The sequence below is a fragment of the Sebastes fasciatus genome, chromosome 15 (genome assembly GCF_043250625.1).
Source record: "Sebastes fasciatus isolate fSebFas1 chromosome 15, fSebFas1.pri, whole genome shotgun sequence".
NCBI classification, from domain to species: Eukaryota; Metazoa; Chordata; class Actinopteri; order Perciformes; family Sebastidae; genus Sebastes; species Sebastes fasciatus.
The window spans coordinates 18,964,496-18,972,453 of NC_133809.1; the positions used below are offsets into that span (position 1 = coordinate 18,964,496).

A 7,958-nucleotide genomic window follows, 5' to 3' on the forward strand; every position below is an offset into this window, starting at 1 on the left:
TTATTTATTGTCAGTCATTTTTGTTTAATTGTCTGAGTTTTGTCTCTTTTCTGGTTTCTTCTTGTGAGGCTACACTGAGGAAGGCAGTTGTATATTTATATAATTGATAATCAGTTGTATGCACAGACTGTAGAGAAGAGAGCCCTCTATTTTGTAACCTAAAGATGTTCTTTAATTAAATATATATCACCCCCAACACAGTAACATTTACTTAAAATACATTTTAACTGACCTACTTTTTACATTTTTACACAACTACTTTTACTTGAGTAACATTTCTTTAAAATAAAAGTACTTTTACTTGAGTACAATATTCTACTACTCTTTCCACCTCTGTGCTACTTTACTATGTACTTTTTATAGTTATAATTCCACCTGCCATCATGAAACATATGCAACAACAACAACAACAACAACAACAACAACAACAGCATTTTAAAGTAGTTAAAATTAATTTATACAACTGAGCTGTGTGGTAGTGGTAAACAATAAAAAGCACTTTACTTAAAATCTTAATTGAAGAATTTTTACATTTGGTAAATATACTCAAAAACAAAAACAAGTTATTTTTTTGAGCCTGGCAGTTAATTCTTGACCTTGGAAATAGCAGATGAAGATGTTGAGTCTTCAGTGAGATATGGATAAAAGCTCTGGAAAAAAACAGGAAATAGACCTTGTGCTGAGATAAGATAAGATACTGTATACTTCATTGTCCCTAAGGGGAAACTGTGCTTGGACAATAGTGCTACACACAACTGCAATCAACTTGAAACACCAACGCACACCCAACAAGGCAGTACAGTGGTACATTCAAGACACAGCAAACAAAATTTTTTTTAAATATTGCACATGCTCTGTGAGATGAAATAAATAAATACATAGACATTATAAAAACGAGGAAAGAAATCATAAAACTATAATACATAATGCATAAAACAAAGTGCAACAGTGCCTTCTTGCTTGTGAGCAGTAGTAACCTGTTATCATGTTGAGTAGTGTTGTAGACGTTGGGAGGAAAGAGAGCGGCTATTTTTACATTTGCTGGCTCTGAAACGTCGATCTGAAGGTAATAGTTTGTATTCAGAATACAGAAGGTGTGACTGTTGTTTGTGTGAGATTGTTTTGCCAAAGTTATTTTTTCAAAACTACAATATGTGCCCCAATACTAATACAAACACATAAATATACATAGTGCCTACAGTACATACTGTATGCTGTAGAATACCTGTACACACTGTATAGGCATAAACATACATAGACAAACTGTCTGTTCATGTATTTTACAGGATGTATGTGCTTAAGAATATTTATGTATGAGTGAGAAGTCGCAGTACTTAGACTATGGTGTGTGAGAAATGTGTGTGTATATACATGTTTATATACGATCAGTACATATATTTTTACATACATACATATTCGCACTCGTCTTCATATTTTTTAATCCTGCAGTAGGCAGAATATTTTTGGCATCATTGGGTAAAAAATCCATAATAACCTTTCAGCATATTGTAATGTGCAAGTGTTCTGAGAGATAACTAGACCTCTGCAGCTGCTCATGGCTCTGTTTTCAGGCTTTAAAAAAAATGTAGCCCTTGACAGGAGACTTTGGCCAATCACAGGTCATTTCACAGAGAGAGCGTTCCTATTGGCTGTGCTCCGGCTGGTGGGCGGTGTTTGGTATTTCCTCAACAGATCTCAACATGGCTGCCAGGTCACAAACTTTCTCATTCTACAGCTAAACAGTACACTACAAAATGTTTCTGAAAACATTTGAGGCGAGAAATAGGCATTACAGTAACAGAACATTGATTCATATTTGATCAGCGCTGCCTAGTTTGACCGTTTCATCGGAGTTCGCGAGTGATTGACAGCTGCTCAGAGACGGCAAGGCTACATCTCGGCTCTGATTGGTTATTTTCCTCCGGTCTGTGAAATCTTGCAGATGCCATTAGGAGCAGCAGAGGACACCGGAGGACACAGAGGCACATGATTTTTTTTTTTAAACCTTTTTAAACAATATTCGCCTAATTTCTACCCACTGCAGCTTTAACTGCAGGTAATCTAGGAGTTCATTTGTAAGCATGATATTGAAAACTGGCATCGAGTGCTTAATTTTACTCCCTGCATGTAGTGCAACATTTCATCCACTTGGGGGCAGTCTTGAGCTTCATTCAAAACCAGAACCCTTTGTAAATTGATGTACAGGTGAATGAAATTACAAGTTCACAATCACATCTTTTCTGTAATACAGTCAATATATGAAAATTCTGTTGCTGAAACATCATCTTGACATTGATTCATATCTGTCAGGCTGGGAAAAAAAGGGTTGTATTACAAGCTTTTGAGCAGACATGATCTGATATCTTGATCAATATTCTCATCTCTTGTCACTCCTCTGGTGCTATCAGTGATGAGGCTGTCTGCTGTCGGTTGATGGACACGGGATTGATACTACAGCTAAATGATCTGTCCTGGCCGGGGGGCTGATTTCATCTCCAAGGTTAATTTTTTTCCCAAAGGGTTTGATCACACACACAGAGCCAACCAGCTCTCTTTTACCCTTCACTAGGTAGGAATCATCATCTCGATAGCACTTCAAACTGGATGAGTATTCAGTGTTTGTGCAGGATATTAGTACTTTATTTGTTTAATGATAATGCTAATTTAGCCACACAAGCTTTTTCATTTAGCATCTGATTTAAGTCTGTGGCTTATCGAGTATTACTCATTATAATAGATTAAAGTCTGACTACAGCAGGAGAAGAAACAAGGGAATTACATAATGGAAAGTAAACAGCGTTTTATTCCACCTGCTGACCTGTTGGCATTTCCTTTTCTCATAACAGTACAGCTATAAAATCAGACAGTGGAATTAATCATCTCTGGTGGTTAAAAACTGCTAAAAAAACATCCATTTTCTTGTCTTTTTTCAAAAAATTAATGAATCTGAACGCTCTTGATGCGTCAGGATTACATGGTTAGAGTGATTACAGTAGGATGGTGGGAGTTCTGTGTCCTCGGATAACCTTCATTGTCTCAGCTCGGCTTTATAGACCTGACTCCTTTGTGTTGCTGCTGCCTACGGTCTAGTAATGGATATCGGCTATCTCTTGAAAGTTGGACGTGACTGCTTGTCCCAGAAAGATTTATGATGTGTGGCCGTCCACCGCAGCTGCCCTCCAGCCTCCACTGCTCGGTATAGTTTCAGCAGGCCATCTGTGGGCAATTTCAGATGCCAAGTCCAGTCATCTAGGTGGACGTAAACTGTGTTAGTCTCTATTTACTTTTATATAATCTTTCCTAAGCCTTTATTTCTTCCTGCTTCGTATCTCATGTCTCAGAAACTGACATCACCCCTCCCCGTGAAGTGTAGAGCACTCAGGTTGCAATTAAAAACCAGCCCACCTCGCTGAGTCTTATCTGAGAGCTGCATTAGATGCTTCTGCTGGCACGAGATGGCAGTTTTGAGGAATGCTCAGAGCAACAAAAAAAAAAGAAGAAGTCCAGTCTATACTTATCAAGAGAAGAGAAACATGAACAGCTAGACAGGGCTCCCTTGTTGCTCAAGAGTGATAAGCGCAGCCAGAATATGATGCTGTGAGGTCCTTATCAGCCCAGAGTCCTGGCAAATGCCGGCGCCACAGAGAGAGGCATGTTGCTGTGCGACAAAGGTGTGAGGGCAGATAAGCATGTGTGTGTGAAATGCTTCAAAGATGAGCTTAACTCTGACATTAAAGTGGAGGTTGAAAGAAAGAGAGAGAGGAATGGTTTTACAGAAATGGATGCTGACATGAGAGCTGCTGTATGGGATGTCTTCATTTCCTCGTGCACACTGGAAAGTGCAATGGAAAAACGTGTTGGGATTTGAGACAGATTTGGGATGTAAAGGAGCGATGTGTAGCATTTAGGGGAGCTGTTGGCAGAAATAAATATAATATTAATAAGTATGTTTTCATCAATATATAATCAGCTGAAATTAAGAATCATTGTGTTTTCGTTACCTTAGAATGAGCCGTTTATATCTAGGGAGTGGGTCCTCTTCACCGAGCCGGCCGCCATGTTTCTACAGTAGCCCAGAACAGACAGACCAAACACTGGCTCTAGAGAGAGACTTTTATGTTTTCATGTCGGCCACTGTAGTTCTCCTACATGCTTGGCACACGGGAGAAGTGTCAGTTGGTTGCAATCTGCAACCTCACCGCTAGATACCGCCAAATCCCACACACTGCACCTTTAAGTAAAAAGGCCAATAAAGCAATGTAAACATACTCTATTACAAGTAAAGGTCCTGCATTAAAAATCCTACTTAAAAATACATAAATATTATCGGCTAAATATTCTTAAAGTATAAAAAGTAAAAGTACTCATTCTGCATGGAAATGGCCCCTGTGAGTGATATATTATTATAAATTATATTATTAGATTGTTAATGTAAATGCATCAACACATCAATAGCATTTTACTGTTTTAGCTAGTTTTAACTACTTTATATCAAGCCCCCAGGAAGAGCGCCGGGCGTTGATGTAAAATTTTCGTAGAGGCCAAACGGGGGTACTAAAACTTCCGTGTCCGTCACGTGATGCCATTGGGTCCAAAAAGACTTTTTCCCATTGATTTACATTGGGAAAGAGACCGCTGTAAATCAGTGCCGCTGCATGTGCCACTGAGCAACTCTCATTGGAATGAATGTAACCTGCCTGCAAGGTTGTATCCAGTTCTCTTTATACACCCATGCTTTTTATACAGCCAGTTCGCAACCTTGGGGTCGGGCCCCTCCAGTGGGTCACAAGATAAATCTGAGAGGTCGTCAGATGATTAATGGGAGAGGATAGAGGAGAAAAACAAGAAGAAGTTTGGCTACACACAGTTGTATTCATATTATATATTTTCTTTTTGGTAAAATATAGGAGAGTTTCACCTCTTTGGACTAAGAACAGCTATTTAGATGAACCATCTGAATCAGTTATTAATGATAGTGCTTACAACTCATAGACTTAATGGGGTCACAAGCCAAAAATTGTCAAATAAATGTAAATGTAGCGGAGTAAAAACTACATTATTTACCTTAAGTATTAAATAACATACAGTGGAAGTAAGTACAAGTACATCAAAATGTCATAAGTACCACTTAATCTAAAAATTACACGGAGTCCTTCCAGATTACCATGAGAGGGATGCAGATTAATAATAGCTGGCATTATTATTTGATATTAGAGCTGCAATGGGGCACAATCTATCCCTTTGTTCTCCTATTTAACTTCTGCATTTAGACTAAATTACCAAAGTGTATCTTGAACATAAAGGGGCCTTAGCAGTAGAGTGATTAGGATGTTGCTCTGCTATAAAGAATTACTCAATTATATACTTGCTTTATGCAAGTATTTTTTCCATTTAAGGCATGTAGAGACACAGATTTTTGAGATCTTCCTCCAGTGTTAGTAAAAGAAAAAGTCCTTCCATTAAAAACGTTTGTAATCTATCCATTTTCTATGCATGCCTACTGGGTGAGAGAAGGATCATCGGTTCATTAAATCAATAAGCATGTAAAATAAAATCAACACACTGACTGCAGTAAGAAAAAAACCCATCTTGATTTGGCTCTGGATACGTCAGAATACCAGTGTGTTGAAATGCTGAGTTATTACTGTTATATGCTAATTGCTATTCATATCTGCATGTACACTGTTGAAATCTCAGAAGGGTGTGAGTTTAGCTCCATCCACACTGCCAGAGACATCATCTGTATGCTGTTGACCTAAAAAGTATCCTCTGCATAATCAAATATAAATTAAATGTATCTTCCTGCATGGGAAATGATCCCTGGATGAACTTCAAACAGCATGCAAGTGTTTGTAATCTAGCAAATGAACTGTGTGCTTTTGATTTAAGATCTGTCACACAATACAGAGCCAAGAGGTTTTCCCACTTTTACAAGATAACCACTATTTCCCCAGTAGCTTGAAAATTCAGGACACAGTTTCCGTACTCCTCATTCACATCCTCCCATTGTGGCTTTGGGTGGTGAGTTAAAAATGAGTCTTATTTTCGAGCATTACACTTGATTTTTCTATCCTTTTCACAGGGGGGATTCTTTGATAGCTTTCCAGGGTTGTTTTTTTCCTACTAAATGGCAGTAAAATGAGAAGGATGACTATATTCACATCTCTTTTTTTGCAGTAATTGTTTCAAATAAATCCTCTTTTGCAGAGGCGTGGCACAAACTGAATATATTGTTTGCTCGTCTGTTGTCCACAAGCACGGCGTGGTGACAGGTATTTCATCACAGCAGCGATAAGGATCTGAAAATGGCTTTCAGTCGCATGAACAGTCAAGAGCATCATGCTCCTTATTAATGTAGCACTCAGCTCTAATGTCTTTCCACTCCCTTTCAGATTCGTTCCATTTTGTTTCAGCCCATTCATCATTGTTTTTCCTCTGTTTCTCTCTTTAGTTCTGTGTGCAAGAGCCATTCATTTCCTTTTTGTCATTCGTTAGATGAGACAGGTCACGGTTTGACTTGACAAGAACAGACTTTTGGTTAATTTTAGATACAAGGATTATATTTAGAAATACAGTGCGGACTAATAATTCAAAACAAACACCTGTGTAGCCCACACTAAACGTGTACTTATACATAAGTAATGAAGTATTTGCAGAAGTTCAGATTCAACCTGCTGCTGCCTCTCAGAAAGTTTTTATTCACATGGGGGTGGATGACTAATAAAATCAGTTTGCTTCTGGAGGTCTGAGCTATGGATGCTGTGAGTGAGTGGGCGAACAGACGTGGGTGAAGCTCCCTATCTATTGAGGGAGAGAAAACACATGCAGCGCCGCACTCGCTCAACAGAGTGAGCCCACTTCAGCACCCCATACAGCTCCCATTGATGAGAGCGGCACTTTCGCCCCCGTCTATCCCATCGAGCCACATTTCATGCATTAGAGACTTTGCTTGAAGAGAAGCTGCGAAAAGAGGAAGCAGACAAATATGAGAGAGGTCAGGCTGTGCAAGCTTTCCTGTAAAACTTGCTTACCTTGCCATCTGCGCCATGCATCCTGGGGCAGTGAATGATAAGGTAGATAGGTGAATATTTTCTCCTCTGCTTCTTGAGCTCAGTATGTGATCAACGCTGTCTGCAAGTTGGAGCTGAAGGGCACTGAGTGGTTCAGGATACTCTGGCTCTGGAGGCCAATGTTCTGATGGCATGGCAGGTGGGGCAGTAGAACGGGACATGTTTGATGGTTCTACCAAGTCCTGGAGGGGAATAAAGTGCTGCTCTCATTTTGTTCTGACATCCTGACTTTAGAGAGCAGGTATTGTTGCTGACACTCACCAGCACTCTGGCAGGTAAAGTCACCTCAAGGCAAGACAGTGAGTGATGCCAAGAGACGGTGAAGAGCCATGCCAGGTACAGCAGAGGGCTGTGCCAGCAATAGCAAATTGTCAATATAATGCTCTGTGGTGGACAATACGCTGTGACAGGCTTCTCTAACCACACAATTCATGCCTTGTTCACTGTTCCAAACCTTTGATGACCGATGTGCTGTGATGGCAGCCTTTAAGTTGAGCTCCATTACCCCTTCATCGACCCAGGCCATCATGTTCCAAACTTACTGGACCACAATTAACTATATAGAAATGGATGTTGTTACAATATGTTTATGTTTCATACAATTAAAGTGTTACTGTAAAGTTATATGCTCAAGTTTGTGTTGCTACTTTTGAGGCAGAAACTTGGACATTTCAACCATTTATCCCTTACTTTTAGTTTACTTTTTTCAATTGTTTATTCCTTACTTTTAGCGAAATATTGAAACTGTTTATTCCCTACTTTTAGTTTACTTTTTCAATTGTTTATTCTTATTTTTAGCTTGTTTATCCATTACTTTTAGCTAACTAGTTAAACTGTTTATCGATCACTTTTAGCTAACTATTTAAACTGATTATCCATTACTTTTAG

At 39.0% G+C, this 7,958-nt stretch overlaps 1 long non-coding RNA gene across 2 annotated transcripts in view; it reads left to right on the forward strand.

Moving 5' to 3' along the window:
- The window catches only part of LOC141783170 (uncharacterized), a 57,763-nt gene that overhangs the window by 735 nt on the left and 49,070 nt on the right, over nt 1-7,958 (forward strand). The window lies entirely within an intron of this gene.